Below are 20,482 nucleotides of genomic sequence, written 5' to 3'. Positions count from 1 at the left end.
AGACTTCCCACCTGACGCCGAGGGAACTCGGTTTCGATGTGCCGAGACTAGGACGAGTTGAATTTGAACCGGTGAATCGGAGTGAGACTCGTTTCGTTGGTGGGTGGAGGTCCAGGAAGGGCCGGCGGGTAGTGGGCATAGGTTGGACTGGCGATGGTTTGGATCGGGAGCCGAGATGGCTGGAACTGGACCCACCTGGTTGGTCTGATGTGAGTGCAGGGTCGCTATCAAAATTAGACTTGGGTTTGGGTGTGTTTTGACCCGAATATAGATTTGCTGCAGGTTTGAGCTGTTTTCACGGAGTTTCAAATCATCATCATCATTCTCACTATAATGAAGCACTTTCACAATTATATGTAGGTCAGCTTTTGGAGTCATATTTCTTTACTCCTTAATACCACTTAGAATCTAGGGTAACTACATCTAGATGCCTAATGTATGGCAAATTGACGACTGCTTGAGTCTTCGGATGAGAATGTGCAACAGCCCTATCCAGATCCAGTAAGAGAGAGGTCATATCCAAAACTGGCATTGGAACTTGTCAGATGTAAAACATGGGTTTCTAGTTTTCACCCCCATTTTGGATGGGACCTAGACCCATATAGGACAATACCTAGTTCTAGGTGCAAGTAAAATCGGATCCAGCAAGATCCGGATCTGGACCCACTAGCCAACACAAAAGGTCCGCTGTATTTACAGTATGTCTACCATAGGATAGGATCATGTGATTCTGAACACGCCACATTAATTCTTGAGCCATTAATGTACTTAAACAAAAGGAACAAACCTAAGGGTTAAAAACAAAGGATGAGGGGCCTGACACGGAGAGAACTATGGACCCGTACATGGGCACAGGATCCGAAATGAGTGAAGGTCCCCATGCTCCAGTATGGAGGGGGAGAAGGATGCCCCTTGAAAAGATGGTGATGGGAAGCTTCTTACTGCATCAAGACACAGCACAACATGACAAAAAGGATCCAAAAAGGCAAAATGGGGGCAAGAGTGGGCACACTTTGCCTTTCTAAATAACTGAACATCTTCTTTCTTACTTAGTAAAAACCATGAGGAGAGGGTCAGTGGAGTCCTAACAGTAAGGTCCACTATTGTGCTGTTTTTCTTTCACCACTATTTTTCCTCTCTTGCACCTTTTCTTGCTTCGTGGTTTTGGGATGCGGTGATACTGCATCACGTGGCGTGTGGCCAAGTTCATGAACTCGTCGTAGGCCAGTTTATTATGAACTTGGTCCAGCTTCCAGCATTGTAGTACATGAACTTGGTCAAGCTTCAAACGTAACATGATTGAACTTGTGATCATGTTCTTCGCGGCGCTCGGTCACCTTTCACGGGCTTCTTGGGGTTGGTGAATCATACCCACCACCACCAGGGAGGCTGGAGTCTTGAAGCCTCTGGATTCTCAGGTACTGAGTAGGCTTACTGGGGTTGGTGAATTAAGTATCCAAGTTTACTCTGGTCCAGACCTGCTAAGGGTATTTGCAAATTGGTCCAAACCATGACTCCAGTTTACACATTGCAGTGGTAAGAAGGAAAAAAAAAATGTCATTCAACCAGTAGAAAATTAGGTAAAACATCAACCCAACACATACATGACACCTGTCCTACGTAGTGCCGTAGTGGGACTGGGACCCACTGGCAACTTTTGGATGCCACCCGAAACAGGTGTCACTGTCTTGTGCTGACATTTGCGATAACCTTGAAAAATGCCGTTTTACCTGATCAGCTCTGGTTAGACAAACCTTTCAGTGGTCTGATGAGATAAGGACCCGGAATCCGTTGGAAGTGTCCAAATATCATGGGCCCACTAGTATTGAATCTGCAATGGCCAAATATTGAATTGAAGAAAAACTCAGTTATAGAATTTTAATTGTTGTATGAGTCGGTAAATGAAATCGTTGTGGGTGGGTGCCTTGAATTTTAAGCCTACTCCGATTTTCATGACCCAATCCAAAAATATTTTGGTAACTGTACAATTAGTATTTTCAGTGAGGTTTGTCACGGTAGCGGAGTGACCGGGGCACCACAAACCTCCCTAAGGGTGAAGCCCTTGTTTAGTTTTTATAATTCTCGGTTAGGGTTTTATGCTCTTCGTTATATATATATATATATATATATATATATATATATATATATATATATATATATATATATATATATATATATATATATATATATATATAATCGCATCTTTTGAGAGTTGGGTATGAGAAGTTCAGGTTGTATTTTCTCACATCTTGCTAGTGATTTCTTTGCTTTTTTTTTTTTTTTTTTGATATAGGCCTTAGTGCCGAACCACATAAATCTCATGTATTCTCTTGTTTTTTTCGTCTCTTTATCTTGTGATTTGTTTTATTTTTTCTTGTGGTTTGCATAACATAAATGAAAATTTTGCAATGTTTTCTTATAATAAAATTTGAACGTAAAAGTCAGCCAGAATGCCTCACTTTTTTTTTAAAGGTAAGCTGGGGTTAAGCAGACCCCACAAGTGGGTTTTGAACCTGCAACATTCCACCACAAGTAGACGTGCACTGACAGCTCCTACCAACCACGCGGAGCCCCCGATGGTAGAATGCCAACATAACACTATCCGACAATTGCAAAAGACTAATCATTGGAGTAAATTTGGAAGTAATTAACAAGTTCATGATTTTGTAAATTTTTAACCACAATACACACGTTATTGTTCATGACCTTTAAACAATAGGGTTCCTGAACTTGGTTAAATTTCATCTTTTGGAACATCTTGCCCTTGGCAAGGGAACATAAAACGATCCCCTTAATCAGTACCATAAAAAGTGGGAACAAAATCTTGAGGCAAAGTGGATAAATGGGGTTGTTAGGTGGTGATGAGAAGGTACTAAATGGCATATGGAAGGCCTTAATTCCTGCTTAAATTGTAGGTGAATAGTATTAAGATTTGATGTTTGTGCTTAAAAAAAGCAATCTGCAATAGGACTTTATTATCTACAATATAAATAAAATTGCACACCAAAAAGCTCCGTGATCAAGATTTGTTGCACATGCAGATCATCACAAACATTTTAACTAAAGGGTCTTTTTTTTTTCTTTTTTCCAAAATAGAGATGGGGGATTTTTTTACACGGAGGAATTAAGGCCTCCTTTTACAACAGTTATCCAACCACCTAGATACTAGTTGATTTATGACTCCCAACGTTCAATTGCTCCTACTAGACCAGTGGAGCCCCCCCCCCGTTGGTAAGGGGATTTTGGTTTCAAATATTATGTTTCTTTTTTAACATGCCCGTGCACACACACACACACACACATACAAAGTAATGTGCAAGTGCATTGGTTTAATTTGGGAGTTAGTAAACGTATGAAATATTTGAATAGGTCGAATAAGATAGCTTGACAATTAGGCAGCACAAGGGTCTCTGGTTCGAATCCTGCAGGGTTTTGTTCACCCATTTTGTCTAAATTTTTTTTTTTGAATAGGTTCAATGGCAATCGATCCAACTTAAAATGCTCTTATACAACTTGAAATTGTAATTTGCACATAATAAATACCTCATTTTGTGCAAGAGAAATAGAGAGAAAGAACTCTCTCTCTCTCTCTCTCTCTCTCTCTCTCTCTCTCTCTCTCTCTCTCTCTCTCTCTCTCTCATCATGTGCCGGTAGCCGCAAGCCGCTCCACATCACATGCAAGTAAAATTTCAAAGAAAAAATGTCATCAGTTTTATATGCAAAAGCTTTGGAATCTACCAAAGGCCACACGCTACAAGATAGACCAAACAGATCATGAGCAGTTCCCTCTCTGCTTGAAAGAGAACAAAACCACCCTTAAAATATTCATAAATAGGACCTTAACCGAGGCCCTACCCATGTGCAGCCTTTGCTCGAAAAATTTTCTTGTCCCTCTAGCTAACATGGGCCCCTCTTTGTTTCTTGTGTGGCCCGCCTAATCTCATGTGTTGGGGATGAGAAAATACCAAACTTATGTACACTGGATCCAACCATGGCAGGTTTCAAAAAAAGATAAAGAGTGCCAGTGATCATGTGACAACACATATGGTTTACTGACTCTCTTCGTTTGTATCATCTTGCTCGAGTGGATTAACATGTAACGTGCCAAGTCATGTCCACAACGGCTAGTCGACGTCATATGATAATCTATATGCCAATAGGTTATAAATTTTGGGTAATTTATATACGGTAATGATAGGGTGCTCCCTGAGTACCAAATCCCAACTACCAGAAGGCTTCAATTTTTCTAAAATTTTTGTTGATAAAACCTTATACAATTATTATTTAGTGGAAAACAAGTTTTAGATCATGTGATTATGGCATAGACTTAGGTTTCTTAAGATCTTCAAAATCTATGGCTCACAATATACTAAAATTTTATGACTTAAAATTTTTTATTTTTTCATAAAAAAAAAACATGATTCATATCAAATAACCTATGTTGAATGTGGTCTCAATGAGAAGAAGCAATATATAACTATGATTTCTAGTGGGTGGGAGTAGGTGCTCCCAAAGCACCATAGCATTACTCATTTATATATGGGTGCTTCGTACCCCTTTATAAGATATAAGTCATGGTGGTAGACACTTGTTTTCAATAAATTTAAGCTTTAAATGTCCATTTTAACTTTTGGATCATGTTTAACATGTTACTATTTATTATTCCTGTGTTAAAGTTAACTTAAATATGATGTTTTATTCTTCTAAACCACCCTTATTTTCATGAATGTGAGCCGTTGATTTTCAGTGTCTCAAAAAATATGATCTTATAATATATTAGATACGCCATAACCTTTGAAAATAATACATAAATCATACTAAAACATATGTACGATTGTAGCTACCATTTGGCGGATAGGACCATACAAACAAGAGTGTGTACCGTATCGTGCCATGGTACAGAACCACCTTATGTTTTCTTGATATATATGCGCCAAACATGTGACAATTTTAGTTTAGCCTTCAAGTTTTCACATATTGAAGATAAATGACTAACTTTATAAGAAATTACTCAGATGGCCATTGGAGTTACTTTTGGTTTACTTAACTTTACTTAGCTCTTAAAAATTATAGTTTTATCCAGGGTTACGAGAAGCTTCTTAGATAGGTGGAAAGCCTGCCTCCCAAAAACTTGCTTTTGAAACTTGATGAGATTTTAGATTCTCTCACGTTTTTCTTATGTTTTTTACATGTTTCATATATTTGTCTTATATGTTCTCACTTTACTTTTCATGTTTTTTATGTATTTTCTCGCACGCTTCTCACTCACTTTCATGTGTTTTATCTAAATTAGTAGCCATCATTTTTAGGTTTTGTTAAAAAATTAATTCTTACACTAAAACTTTATGAAATTTAAAAATAGTCATTTTTATTAATTTAGTTTTTATTTGTGTTTCATTTTTATTCTCATTCAATTCTTATATTGTTTTTTATTCCTTTTTTTTGTTTTCTATATATTTTAAAATGCATTGTTTCTCGCTTTTGCTTTGCATATCATTTTTCGCTTCTGCTTTCTAGTTTGGCAATCTTGGTTTGAACCTTTCTTTTGGATAAATAAGGTGGTTGATTAAAAATAAAGATAGTAGCTGTCAATTTTTTTTAAAAGTTCATGGAGATTGTGGAAGACATTTGGTTGCAGATAGAATAGCCATGTTGTACTACTCAATTTTCATCTTTCTCTCTCTCTATCATGGACAAATGACTGTTTCTTGGGGTGCAGGCTTTAAGGCGTGTCGTAGGTTCTTCTTTGAGGAGTGGTGGCTTCGGGTGCTAGACTTTCAACAGTTGGTAAGACAATCGTGGGCTAAACTTGCTACGGGATCTTGGGTGGCTATCCGCATTCATGCTAAGCTTCTTCGTCTTCGGCAACGTATTAAGGAATGACTAAGTTTTAATAACCTGAACAAGTTTAGGTTCATCGGTCAGTGGGAAGCCTAGCTCTCTGATTTGGCCCAACGTCAGGTCGATCTTGTTGGTGTACCGGAGGGTCAAGTGCTTCAGTTGCAGGAGCATATCGTCGTCCTCTCTGCTCTCGTTGCAGAATGGAGAGCACGAGATGAGCTTAGATGGAAGTTGAGGGCTAGAGTTGCATGGTTGGCTAATGGCGATGATAATACATAATTTTTTCACATGAACGCATCAAATAAATACAGCAAGAACCGGATACTCTTGATCGAGATCGATGGATGCCAGTTTGGTTCGCACAATTTCCTGTCAGCTATTACTTCTTATTTCTCCAGGTTGTATTTGGCTGACTTAGGCGTCGGGGGGTCATCGGCGATATGGGCTATAAGCGGTTGGCGGCAAACCAATTTGCTTCTTTGCAGGCTAGATTCACCGAAGTGGAGATTTTGAATGCTATTAGCGCACTATCGGGATGGAAGGCACCATGCCTTAATGGTTTTCACATCGACTTCTTTAAAGCATTTTGGTCAAGTGTTAAAACTGACCTACTCCACTTGTTCGATGAATTCTATCGTAATGCGAGGCTGCCTAAACCATATCATGTGGCAGTCATCTCTTTGATTCCTAAGAGGTAAGGGGCGTCAGACATATCCAGCTTCAGGCCGATTTCAGTGATGGGTGCTCTGTATCGCATTATATCTAAGGTGTTGGCTAATCGAGTGCACGCTGTCATTGATCAACTTGTTTCTCTGAACCAGGGTGCTTTTATTCCATGTTGAAGTTTGCAAGGATCTTTTATTTGTGCAACTGCGCTTTTTCACTCTTTACAATTGACTGGATCACTGTACTTCATGCTAAAATTGGATTTTCACAAGGCTTATGACAGTCTGGCATGGGATTTTTTGATTGAATCTCTAACAAACATGGGGTTTGGCAGTCGGTTTATAGCATGGGTTAAGGAGTTGGTCACAAAATCTGTATCGTCAGTTTGCATCAATGGAATGAGAGGGGAAGAATTCAAGTTGGCTAGAGGTGTACGACAGGGTTGTCTTCTAGCACCTATCCTTTTTAATATCGCGGCAGATGGTTTACCTATTCTCATGAAAAGAGCAGAACAAACAAGCTTCTTGGAATCCTTAGGCATTCCTGGTTTTGATGGTCACACAATTCAATATGCATATGATACTTTAATATTTGGACATGCGAATGTTAATCAAATGTTCAGGTTGTGCTTCATTATTAAAGTCTTCGCTGCAATTTCAGACCTTCGTCTGAACGAGAGTAAGTGCGCTTTGGTCTTACTCAATGCTGACCCTCTTCTCCAATCGGCTGCTGCAATGATCTTCAACTGCCCAATATTCGACCTTCCTGTCAATTTCTTGGGTCTATCGTTGCACTCTCTGCAGTCAGCGGAAACTTTTGCTTGGATGTCCACCATAGAGCGGGTGCAAGGGAGATTGCAGGCTTGGAAGGCTCGATATTTATCTTTTGTGGGACGATTGACGCTCATTCACCATGTTTTAGCCCGATTACCAGAGTTTCGAATAAGCATGTCCATTATATCGACGACAGTAGAACAGATGATTAACCATTTTCTTTCGCACTTCCTTTGGTCTGGGAATGTGTCGCATAAAAAGTACCCGCTTGTTTCTTGGCAACAGATCGTTCTCTCGAGGCAGCGAGGCGGTTTGGAGATTCCAACTCTGAGAAAGAGGAGCATCGTTTTAGTCTTGAAGTGGGCTTGGGAAGCTTCTACATCTCAATCTTCTTGGGCTACGTTTGTTAGGCAAAAATATGGTAGTCTATATGACTCCCTTCTTTCCACGCTCAGTTCAGTGTGTCATTTGTCCCTCTGGCTGGAGTGGCGGAAGACACTTCGGTCCTTCAGTGACAGAGGTCTTAGGCCTGTCCATGGCCAGCCGTGGCTTCACTGGGCCATGGCGAGCGGAGATAGGTTCTCCATTAAGCAAGTTTACCATTCCTTGTTGCCATCCGGAATGGACTGGTTTCTCAGTAATTGTATGTGGGGTAAGAGGCCAGCTCCAAGGGCAAAAGCTTTGGCGTGACTTGTGGCTCTGGATCGTGTTCAAACTCAAATTAATGTCAGGAAATGGGGGATTCAATTTCCAAGCATGTGCGTTCTTTGCGAGAAGATTGTAAAGGACACGACTCACCTATTTTGGCTCTACCCGGTCGTTCTAGACTTATTTTTTCAAACTTGGGGTGCACCACCTGTTCAAACTCGTTCGTGTTCCGTTATTCGGGACCTCTTGCTTGGTCCCAGGATTGTAACACATAAAAAAATGGAGACTATTGTGGCGGGTTTGGTTGCTTTCAGCATGGTGGGTGATATGGACTGAAAGAAACGACATCTTCTTCAGGGGCATCAAATTCGATTTCGGAAGGCTTCGACAACGGGTCATGTCCGATGTGTATATGGCTCTTAAATTACATAGTAGGGGGGAGGTGTTGATCTGCTTGTACTCTGAACTATGCACAATCACCATTTAGATTGTGGTTGTTTTGCTCTTATGTTTCTCTTTTGTTTCTCTCCCATCCAATATTCTGTTGGATGTATTTTGGTGATGTTGAATGGTGAATGTTCTCTCTCTCTCTATATATATATATATAGAGAGAGAGAGAGTGTATTTTCAGAAGATAAAAGCAACACAAACAGACCACCCAGGTGGTATCCCATGTGGTAAGTGGGGCCCAGGTTTGAATCCCTCTGCCACATGGAGCCTAAGAGATATCTGGTAGGGGGGTCTGCCTAACCCCAGCTTGCTTATAAAAAAAATAAAGCAACACATACCACAGACGCCAACATAGCAATTTCTACAATAGTGAAGCAGTTTCTTTAAATCTTTGAAACTTGAGACAGCTAAACATAAATTCACCATATATTAGGTGCCTATATGTAAATTAATCTTTAATTTTTACCCTTAAATTTCTCTTTCTCTGTGATAAATTTTTTTTTTTACAGAGAAAGCTGGGGTAAAGCAGACCCCTACCAGTTATACAATCATGCCATTTGGGGTTCGAAATTTCAGCGTCCCAACACAAGGTGACGTGCACTAAGTGCTCCTGCCAGACAAGCCGATTCCCCGTTGGTTCTCTATAATAACATGCTTAAAGGAAAAAAAACTGTTTCTATAGGACATGATAAACGCTACAAATGAATGACCAAGTTGTACTTAACTTACCAATGAAAGGACTTGATTATGCTTTTTCAGCAAGATCTTGTTATAACCGAAACAGTAGACAAAACGTTACTTGAAACAACAAAGGGACAGAAGACATGGCATGAGATCTTGAAAACACCCGTTAATGATGTCCCAATAATCTTATATTGGCCCTTGTGAGATCCTCTAAACAATTTTGAGGAAACTGAGTTAAAGCTATTTTTCCTGAGAAAACATACTGAGCTATATGTGGATATACGCTTGACAGAGTGCAGATAAGGCCAGGATCTTACCTGGAAAGTGACCCAATGAGCTGACCAATAGAGACATGAAATTGCCTAGAACAGTGTCTGAAAAAGTTCTTTATCTTTGCTGAAAAAAAAAATTAAGTGAAAAATGATTCTCTTGAATAGGCCAAACACTAGACATGCAAGGTCATACACAGATCTGGACCCATGTAAGTTTTGGATGGACATAATGAACATTGTTTATACAGAATCAACAAATTTTCTTGTTTTCTTTCTGAAAACTAAAACTTAAGTGTTGCCATTTATGCTGAAACAGTGGAAAATAATTATGAGCAGATTTAGCAGCTGCATGGGGGTAGTTTTTCACCATTGGCTTTGAAACATTTTAGGAAAAAAGATTTTATTTTCTACCAAAATTAAGTTTTAATCTTCTAAGCAATGGATTAAATGTCTTGATCTTTGATATTGTAATTTTATAGCATGTTTATTGTCCATGTGCATTTAGTTTGGCCATTTGAACCTGCCATTTAGTTTGTATATTTTGGACATAATTATGAACTTGATCCGTTTGTGGCAAATATGTATAATTTTGAAGCGTATAAAGTTAGTTTGAGTCTTAAACTGAAGTTAAGTAATGTTAAGTGAAACATTAAGAGCTCTGCAAACATTATATAAGCCTATTCCTGGAATATTTATTTAAAGTAGCTTAATAGTATGTAAGAGATATCTCCAATGAGTTTAGCTGCTCACATGTGGCCTGATATTTCATTTTACATGTTTTGAGATAAATGTTTGATTTTGTATTTATGATGGGGAAACATTAATATCAGCTTCATATATTAATGTTTCAGCAACATTAATATCAGCTTCATATATTTATGATGTATTTTAGCAACAAAATATTTAGCAATGATCCTTGGAATTTGGCAACAACAAAACTATGGAAATCTCTAGTAATATTAGTGACAATTTCTAGTTCTTACCCATGGTAAGGATGCATTCAATTGGTCAAGCTTAGTCGATTGAATGAGTGCTGGATTTCTGACCATGCAAGGAGATGGCAAATATATGAAACTGATCAATGCAATACTTCAACCCATCAGCTGACACAAATTGTTACAAAAACAATACACTTCTTTAAATATTTATTTTTTGCAAAAAGCAAATGGAGAAAAATGTAGAGACACTACGAGAGAGAGAAGGAAACACCAAATTTACCTGATTGCAAGAAATCCACAGCTGAAAGAGGAGCAAGAAATCCACTATTAAAACAAAGGAGTACCGCTATGAATAAAGAATTCCCAAGAAAACCCTAAACCCCATTACACCTTAACAACTCTACAAGTATTAATAATAACAGAGTAGAAACAGGATAATTCACTTATGAAACAACTTAAACCATATTTCTACGATACAAACTAATCGAAACAACTCAAATGAATAATATAAAAAGGAAATTCCATCTTCCCCAACTTCTCGAAAGGGATTTGGCTGGTTTTCCCTTGCAGAGGTTTGCCACGGCTGACATAGCCATTGAACACTTTGAAGGAAGCCCATGGTAAATAATCAGGGCATAATAGCTCTCACACTGCCCTTCTGTCCTTTTTACAACTATGGCATAATAGTGCTCACACTCTTGCAGATTTACGCAACGGGACCCGTTCGTGCTCCGTGGCCCGACCCCCGTATCATCTACACTCGTAGGCGCACACAACTACACAACATCTCGAGGTAGGGGAAAGTCGCACGAGGATTTTGAATGAATGAAATAAAGTAAAAGGATTCAGAGATAGAATAATTTATTTTGCATACATGCTTACATGTAGAATAATATAACTTGTGATTTTCTGTTGTGTGTTATCTCGTTTCTATTCTTCTAAAATTATATGCTTGATGTATGCTATATGGGTAGGCTCATTTCTACAGTGATTCTTGTTACTGCATTTCAGTATTTGTTTACTGTTGTGATTGCACTATAGATGCTTTGTTTGTTATTACATGTTAGATCTTGTTGCCGCCCTCAGGTATGCCTCGTAGGGTGTGCAGGTGTGTGTACTATATTTCATGCTTATCGAAAAGGTGAAAAATTGGGTATATGCGCTAAAATCTCGAGAAGAGTTTCGTCCTGGTACAAGGCCAACTTCTTGAGCACGAAATCTTGCTTTTAAAATGAATATTACATCTGTGCGTTGTTAGAGGCAACTAAAAGTACCCCGAGTCGGTTACTCGGAGGAAATGATGGGATCTACAGTGATCCCAAGACTTGTCTGAAAATTTTTTGTTTGTGGTGATTGAGCATACCAAGTATATTACTAATTCTATGAAATATTGTGATGGGTTAACCTTCGAGAAACCCACAAATTGATATCGTAAACGGACCTTGAGATAGATACGGTATATACATTATGATAAGTAGTATGAAAGGTCGTTGAGTACCTCAAAGTGTGCAATGAGCACTCTGTTGAAATAAATGAAATAATGATGTTCACCTCCACAGGCCAAATGCTCAAAGAGCAATGCATGTCATGTATAAACTAAAGAAATTGCAAGATATTAATGATTGCCCTCTCATCGTAGTCGTACCTATAGGTGGATACGACCATATTTTTAGACAAGTACGTCATATGGGTGTTACGATGTTTGGATGATGAGGTTGTGGCAACCTCAAAGCGTGCATATAGCACAATGTCGAAATCACATAAATGGTGACAACTCGCCTTCACAGGCAAGATGCTCTAGTGGGTCTAACAGACCAGAGCATGTAAAGTGGGGCGGCGGTTAAGAAACCTTTGTCGTGCCCATTCGACCTTCACGGTTCATAAAGGGAGAAGATGGATGGTACAAAAACTTCGATTGACAGATTGTTAACAATCACCCTACAAGCAAAAGACTCAGCTTCCCCAATCATCAGAATTAAGGGAATTGAGATTACCATAAATTATCCTAGGTGGTAACTCTCAGGTACTTCTGCAGAAGTTGGATGCATCCATGGGCCATGAATGCTTTTGTGGATTTACTCTCTTGGTCACTAACCGTCCCCTTAAGAGCGAACGCAGTGAGTCATCCGGGTTAATAAAAAACACCTGACATAATAAACCCCCGAATCGGTCTCGGCTGTTTCTACGTTTCACGTCTGTGCGTACCCACATGCCAATTAATATCAGAACTTAAAGAATATCTCTTTCATAATAAGTTGTAGATGATTGAGATTTATACTACTTGAAATGTTGTTGTTATATCTGTTTCAAGACAATAGATCTTTGCATATGTTGCACCTGCTAGAGTAGATTACATGTTGTACTTGTTGCTTTTAATGTAATAAACTATTATTCTCTTAAATGTCTTGATTTATTTTATTCTACTTTGTTTATTCGTGCACCTACTAATTTGTTATAAAACTGACTCATTTCATGGGCAGGTGACAAATAGGACTTCACAGGCGGCCGATGGCGTGATGCAACATGGCTCAAGATTTTTCTTCTTTCTGCTGACGTCTTGACTCTGAGTTTTGAGTTCTCTTTAGATTTTTGGATTGTGGGAAAGAATGCTTATCATTTTGAAATAAACTTAAAATTTTATTAATAAGTTATGGTTTTGTTTTGCACTTACTCTGAGTAACGGTTTTATGGATGATGATGATTTAACTACTAATGTGCCCAAAATTTTGGAACTTGTGTTCCTTTCTAAATATCTTTCGATGTCTATTTTTTAAAGTAAAAATTTTTATCTTGAAAGGTTTTTCGTCAAAGTTTTTGAAATCACAAGTTGAAATTTTGGGGTGTTACATCACCAGACTTGGTTTCTTGGCTAGTGGAACCGATGTGTCTCCCATTGTTCCAACTTTGGAAGCAATTTGGGAGAACTCTGTTGGAAAAGGCCTTGCTGATTTAAACTTTAGGAGTGTAACTGGTAAATATGTTTTCCTTGTATTTAGAGCTGCTTTTGTGTCCTTTATCTCAGGTTCACTATAGGAATTTGACCCATGGTTGCCAAATTCTTCTAGCATTTGATGCCTACAAATCTTACTATTTTTTAATCATGTTAAGATGGGTGACTGTTTGGTTGAATAAATGTGTATTGTGCATTTTGCATGAAAATTTAACCAACTCATTTATCAGTATCCGATCTGGATTCCAGAAAGATTTTCTCTTGTTATTCGCTCTTTATTAACTCAGGAAGGCATTTGCTTTACCTTGAAACCAGATTTTAAGTTTCTAGAGGTGGGTAATTTTTTTTTTTGAAATATTCAAATGAACTGGTGCAAGGTGCAAACTCTTTTATTACACAAAGCAATCTTTCCAAATTTGTTACTGGTTACTTTTTCAAAATTGAGCTCTTGGAAAATTTAATTAATCTTTTCTATGTATTGGATTTCACTGAATTAAGGAAGTTTACCCAGATGGCTTATCCTTATGTGGCCAAACGCCTGCTAACAGATCCTAATCCTTCCCTTCGTAATCGTCTCATTCATGTTCCACTTGTTTCAACTTTTGTTATGGACATTGTCACTTATTGAAAACCTAGTGAAAGAGGACTTCAAATTGATGAGATTTCACTGCACTTGTTTGTACAACTTTCTTTATGGACCTTAGACAAGTTCAATACACTTATGCATATGTGATTTTTTATGTATGTACTATTTATCTATGAATGTATTTATTTATGCATATTCTTTGGTTTGGATTTGTTGTTAACTTAGCATTTCATGCGAATGAGTAAGGTCTATATGCTCTTGTGTGTTCGAGTTTATCTACTGTATATCAGTTTATCATGGCTCATTCACAAGACACATGCTTCAAATCAGCATTTTAAATTTTTGTAAAGCTTTTTTATGAGCACAGAAATTTATGGCCTAGCCAGTATACAGTGGTCAAGCAAATGAAGATTAAACATCTCTCTCTCTCTCTCTCTCTCTCTCTCTCTCTCTCTCTCTCTCTCCAACTTACAGGTTGAAAAAACATTATTTAAATCCTGTTTTCTACTAAAGAAACTATGTAGATCACATTTAATAAGGTTAGATCTGCAACAAAATTGGAAAAAATGTAGAAAAGATAGGGTTTTCTACTGGATTGCATGTTCAAACTATTGTAGCAAATTTATATCCTAAATCTATGTGTAATATATGTAGAGAGAGAGAGATTGGTTCCTCCTACCCGGGTAGGAGGGAATGGACAGTTTTGATTTCTCAAATTGTTTTATTTTTTGTTTTTCCCTTTTTCTAATCTGACCTTATGGATGTGATCTACATGGTTTGTTTAGTAGGAATCAACTTTTGGATGCTCCAAGTATGACACATGAGCAGTTTTTTATAAGGTTTCAAAAATCAATGTTCCAAAATTTTTATAAATTTTGAAGATCATATAATCATATTTTTTTATCAAAAAAACACAATCCTATAGTCAATTCCTAGCAAAGAAAACATGTGAAACACCTGTGAGGTCTGATTTGCAAAACATGAACAATGAAAATCAGCATTCTCTATGTGTGTGTATAGAGTAATGGTACGGTGCTCCTCCGGGAGTACCTACTGCCACATACTAGAAATCATGGTTGTAGGTTATATATTCTCAATTAAACCTTATGGATGTACTCAACATAGTTTATTTGATAGGATTGGATCATGGTTAACAGTTGAGGAAGCGAGGCACTTTCAAAATTTTAAGAAGCAGAAAGCGTAGAACGACTTAGGAGCGAATCAGGAATCGTCTCGGAAGCGACCTAGAAAGCAAACCGGAAGCGAGGGGGAAGCAAAATAAAAAATACAAAAAAAGGGGGAAGCAAGGGGGAAGCGATGGGGAAGCATGGGGAATCGCGAGGGAGAAAGCGCACTTCGCAAAAAAAATGGTGCTTTCCTGTGCGTTTCGGAAGCGCGGCGATTCACGCTTCCGAAGTGCGCTTCGAGGAAGCGCGCTTCCCCACTTACCTAGGCATTTCCGATAACTCTGCTTTGGATCATGTTTTTTGGTCATAAAGTTAAGATTTTTTAAGTCATGAAAATTTGATACATTGTGAGCCATTGATTTTTAAAGGTCTTAAAAAACATACATATATGTTATAATCACATTATCCAAAACTTGTTTTGTACTAAATAATGCTTATAGATCATATCGATTAAGTCTGATCACCTAAAAAAGTTTAAGAAATTTGACAATCTAAAGCTTCTATTAGGTGGGAGTAGGTACTCCCGGGTTACCATATCATTACCAATATATATGGTTAACATTTGCTCATGTTGCCATTACCTACAAATGAGTTTTTTTTTCCATTTTTTTATTAATTTTTTTGTTGTTTTTAAACTAACCTTACAAATATGATCTACATGTTTAGGTTAGTGGAAATCGGTTTTTAGATCGTGACATGTAGGCACGATTTTATGAGCCATGAAAAATCAATGGCCTACAATGTGCGATATTTTTCTCGGCTCATAAAATCATGCTTTTCCGTCAAAAACACATGATCCAAAAGCCAGTTCCTAGCATTTGGCCGATGCTGAATCCATCCATGAGATCTGATTATGTCAACAATACCTGAACTTATGATTTCCAGCTCATTCGGATGGTCAGGTCGACATTAACAAATGTTACCCCATATATATATATATATATATATATATATATATATATATATATATATATATATATATAGAGAGAGAGAGAGAGAGAGAGAGAGAGAGAGAGAGAGTACTTTTTACTTCAGAAAAGACTGCCATCTTCGTAGACCTGTGTTTAGTCACAAGAGTTTGTTTCTGGTGTAAAGTTACAAGGCATATACTTCTTATGGTTAAAAAGTCGCCGAAGTAAATTCCAAAAGTATGATAAAAATTTGTTGGAGGTCTGATCCGGGCTGACTCGTGCTGCTGTATGTTGATGACATTTTTTATCTGGATCTGGCTGAGGAAATGAAATCATGAGAAGGAAACTCATGTTAGGATGTTTTCTAGATGTTCACATGCGCGTGCATTCACACACAAAAAAAAATATAATAATACATATGGACGTGTTGGGTGTGTGTTTCATGTCAAATCTCATTGAAATAAGCTGGGCATTTATAAAGTAAAATCTGACAGATATATGTCATTGTGCTAGGAAAAGATGGCCTTGCTTAGGTTACGTTTCTTTTACTGGTTCACTTGATCATGGGTACTTTATATAAACCATAGACTATGATAACTGGCTTTTGACTTTCTGCAGTTTAATGGAAAGTTACGTCTGATTGCTTCCTACTCAATTAATCAATTGTTTCCTTGCAGGTTCTTTTTAAAGATAGATCATTCCAATGGAAACGGCTTGAGAATCTCATAATTTTAGCAAAGGAAAATGTTGCTAAGATGAGCAGCAATCCTGCATCACAAGTGAAAAACATGTATGTCTCAATCCAATCATCAGATCTCTTCTTAAAATGTCTTAAACTGACCCTGAACCTATGCTTCAGGCAAAGTTCAAGAGATACCCAAGTTGAAAGAAAGCTGGATCTTACTGATACAATCAAGGATGGGGCACGAATGTTCATGATTGATTCTGGGATTCGGAGACAACTTCTGGCTTTCACTGAAGACTCCAAGCTTCACATCCAAGAGGTCTGAACAATTTTTGAAAATCTAGAATTATTATTTGCATGTGGAGACTGAATTGCATCATGTTTTTGCTTCAATTGTTTTAACAAGACTGTCATGCCTGCAGCTTGTGGATATCCATAAATTGGTTGAGAATGAAATAAATATACCCTCTGTTGCACTTGAAGTATTGCAAAGTAGAGACAGATTGTTTGCAAGAGTTGTTTGAATCACATAAAATGCTTTTGCTTTAGGTTACTTTATGATATGGCTTTCATAATTACAGAATTACCAGCTGTAACACGTGACCTCATGCTTTCCTGGAGTGAGTCTGTTCTTTCAGATCGTTGATTAAACATTGAAGCTGTGTTGCCAAGATGATCATATTCATTACAACTATTTGTGGGAGATAAGTGTGTAGCTTGTTCATATTACATACACATGAGATGGAGGAAAATTCTAAACTTACAGAATTGCCAGCTGTAACAAGTGACCTCATTCTTTGCTGAAGAGATCTATTCTGTCAGATTGATGATTCAATTCTGAAGCTGTGAACTGCCAAGAATATTATATCCATTACAACTATTTGTTGTGGGTTAATGCATGGCTTGTTCATGTTGTATGTTTATCAGATGGAGGAAAATTCCAAGTTTACTTAAACATTGATAGCCATTACATATTCTTTCAAGATGTTCTATATTTTTGTATGTATATATATTCATTTCCAGAGAGGTTATAATTTTGTATAATGTAAATTTGTCTCCCCTTCATGACTATGAATACAATTTTGTATGTAATCATCTAATACATGCCTTGTCCTTTTGTTGCTTGATATGAACTACTTTCAAAATCTGTTTGTGGTTGTCAAGCACTGTTTGTACAATTTTCTAGTTTATTATGTTAAGTAAAAATTTATGTTGGTCATTTTTCCAGATCCTTGCTTTTCTAGATTTTTATCCTTTTGTAATTTAGTCCCTGACACTTGGTTTAGAAAACTCTAGAAACATTCATTGACATTTTTTGGGTTAAAAAGGGAAAAAATATTCATCAACGTTAAGCATCAATTTGACTTCGTATGGTTTATTTATAGATTTTTTCCTTTTTATTTTTTTGTAAATCAGATGCTACTAATGTGATCTACATGGTTTGTTATCAGGAAATAGGGTTTGATTCATGTGATTGTGCACATATAAGTAGGTTTTTTGGGGGCTTCAAAACTCAACAGCTTACAATGTACCGAATTATGTGACTCAAAAAGATCATATCCTTGCATTAGGAAAACGCAACTTGAGGCACCAACGGAGCCTCCCCTTGTCTGGTAGGAGCATCTACTGCACATCACCTTGTGTTGGGACGTTGCATGTTCAAAACCCAATGGTATAATTGTATAACTGGTACGGGTCTGCCTAACCCCAGCTTGCCTTTCAAAAAAAAAAACTCAACTTGAGGCCCAATACTTAGCAAATAGTTCATATTGAGCAATCTATCAATCAAATTGAGTTGATCTATGATTTCTAGATTAATAGTTCTGCAACTTCATTAATATCAAGTATTTACCTATATATATATATATATATATATATATATATATATATATATATATATATATATATATTCTCACTTTAAACACGTGTATATTTAGTATGATTCAGTAAATTGACATGGCCAAAAATACCCTTTAAAGTGATGGTATTTTTAAAAAACTATAATCATTTTTAGGGGTAGTTTAACTCTTATTTTGAAGAAAAAAAATCAAATAAGTTTTCAAAGGGTATTTTATAATTTCCATTTATAAAGCGAGTAATTTTTCTTAAACTCAAAAAGTAGCTACATATTTGCAAATATGCCATAACTTTTGAAGGTAATTTAGTCATTTCGATTTGGTGAATGTTGCTAAACATTACTAGGAAGGTGTAAAATTAGATTTTGTGTACGGTCATGAGAGAGAGAGAGCAAGAGCCGAAAGAAGATCAACATTACCACTCATGAAGATCAACAAAATGTTGAACCCATGAACCGAACAATATAGAAAACAAAACTAAAATATAGAGAAATAAAAAGCTAAAGAAAAAGAAACTACAGACAGATATCAACAGACAACAAAGCCAAGCTCAACCAGGATCCGCTGGATTAGAAGAAACCACCGATGAGTGAACGTTGTTCAGAGGGAAGGAGAGGTCTCTAAGATGCATACTTAGAATCACATATACATCAACCAGGATTTTATGGACAAGATTATTAAGGACGATCAGAATTTGATGGAAAGTAGCATCATTGCATGCTATCCAAACAAACCACCAAGTAGTAAGCAACCATGCCTTCCAGATCAGGCTCCACCGCTTGCATCATCTAATTCCAATAGGGCCCAGGAGCAGATCAAGCGCAAAGGACTCCTCTTTGAAAATTACGTTTGGAGATCTCCATGTTCAAAGATTGGGCAGGACCAGAATAAATGAGAAGTAGTTTCTTCAGCAACTTGACAAAGCACACACTGAAAGCCCAACTTCTTTAAATAACTGTGAGTCTTAACCCTATCATGCAAAATTAACCAAACCAAGACCCGTGATCTTGGGGAAGGGCCCTTAGCCCATAACACACACTCAGGTAACCAATCAGCCCCCCGGGGGAGCAACGATCTATACACTTTGTGGGTGAGGAACGTACCATTTGGTGCAATCGCCCATTGCAACCACTGATCGTAATTTTTCGCATCCCTAATTTGATCTCTGAAAAATGATAAGGCTCTCAGCCACATGCTTCGCAAGTGCAAGATTGCCAACCCCCGGGTTCCATGACGAAAAAGAGATAAATCAGGAGCACCATATGTAGCATGAAGCAAACAAGCACATGGAGAACCTGGTTGATGAGCCATCCAAAATTGCTTGGCCACAAGAGCAATACTCCTCTGTCTTGGAGCAAAAACACCTAAGCCAACCATATGCTTAGGTAACACCATCGTTCACCAACCAACCAAATGGCGCTTACTCTGAAGTTGACACTCAGACCAAAGAAAATCCGCCATTAAACAACAAATCTGCTTCTCCACACCTACAAGCATCATGAACATTGACATGAAGAATTCAGGAATAGAAGAAAGAACATGTCTGATTAAAGTCAGACGGCCAACGATAGAGAGATAAGACGCCTGCCACAAAAAAAACTTGTTTTTTACTTCTTGAATAGTTGGAGCCCAAGCAGCGGAAGAGAGGCGCTTCACTTGTAACGGCATACCCAAATACATTATCGGCAACTCAAAGATTGTGCAATTAAAAATCCGTTGACCCCGCTACAAGCATAGAAGACTCAACATTGAACATAGTAAGAGAGCATTTGCTATGATTTAAGGAAAGCCCAAAAAGAGAAAGAAAGAACTGGATAATAAGCTTGAATCTAAGCATTTGTTGCATGTTTGCTCGCCCAAAAATAATTATATCATCAACATAAATAAGAATATGGTCCAAGAAATTCGAAATATATATAGGATCTATCGGGCGCTTCTCCACAGCACGTTTGAGCAACACCACGAGACCCTCAGCAATGGCATTGAACAGTAAAGGAGAGAGAGGGCAGCCTTGCCATAATCCATGCCCCAACTT

Source organism: Nuphar pumila, chromosome 6 (assembly GCF_984573655.1).
Source record: "Nuphar pumila chromosome 6, dmNupPumi1.hap1.1, whole genome shotgun sequence".
Classification (NCBI taxonomy): Eukaryota; Viridiplantae; Streptophyta; class Magnoliopsida; order Nymphaeales; family Nymphaeaceae; genus Nuphar; species Nuphar pumila.
The sequence above is the reverse complement of the archived record's forward strand: the minus strand, read 5'-3'. Positions refer to the sequence as shown.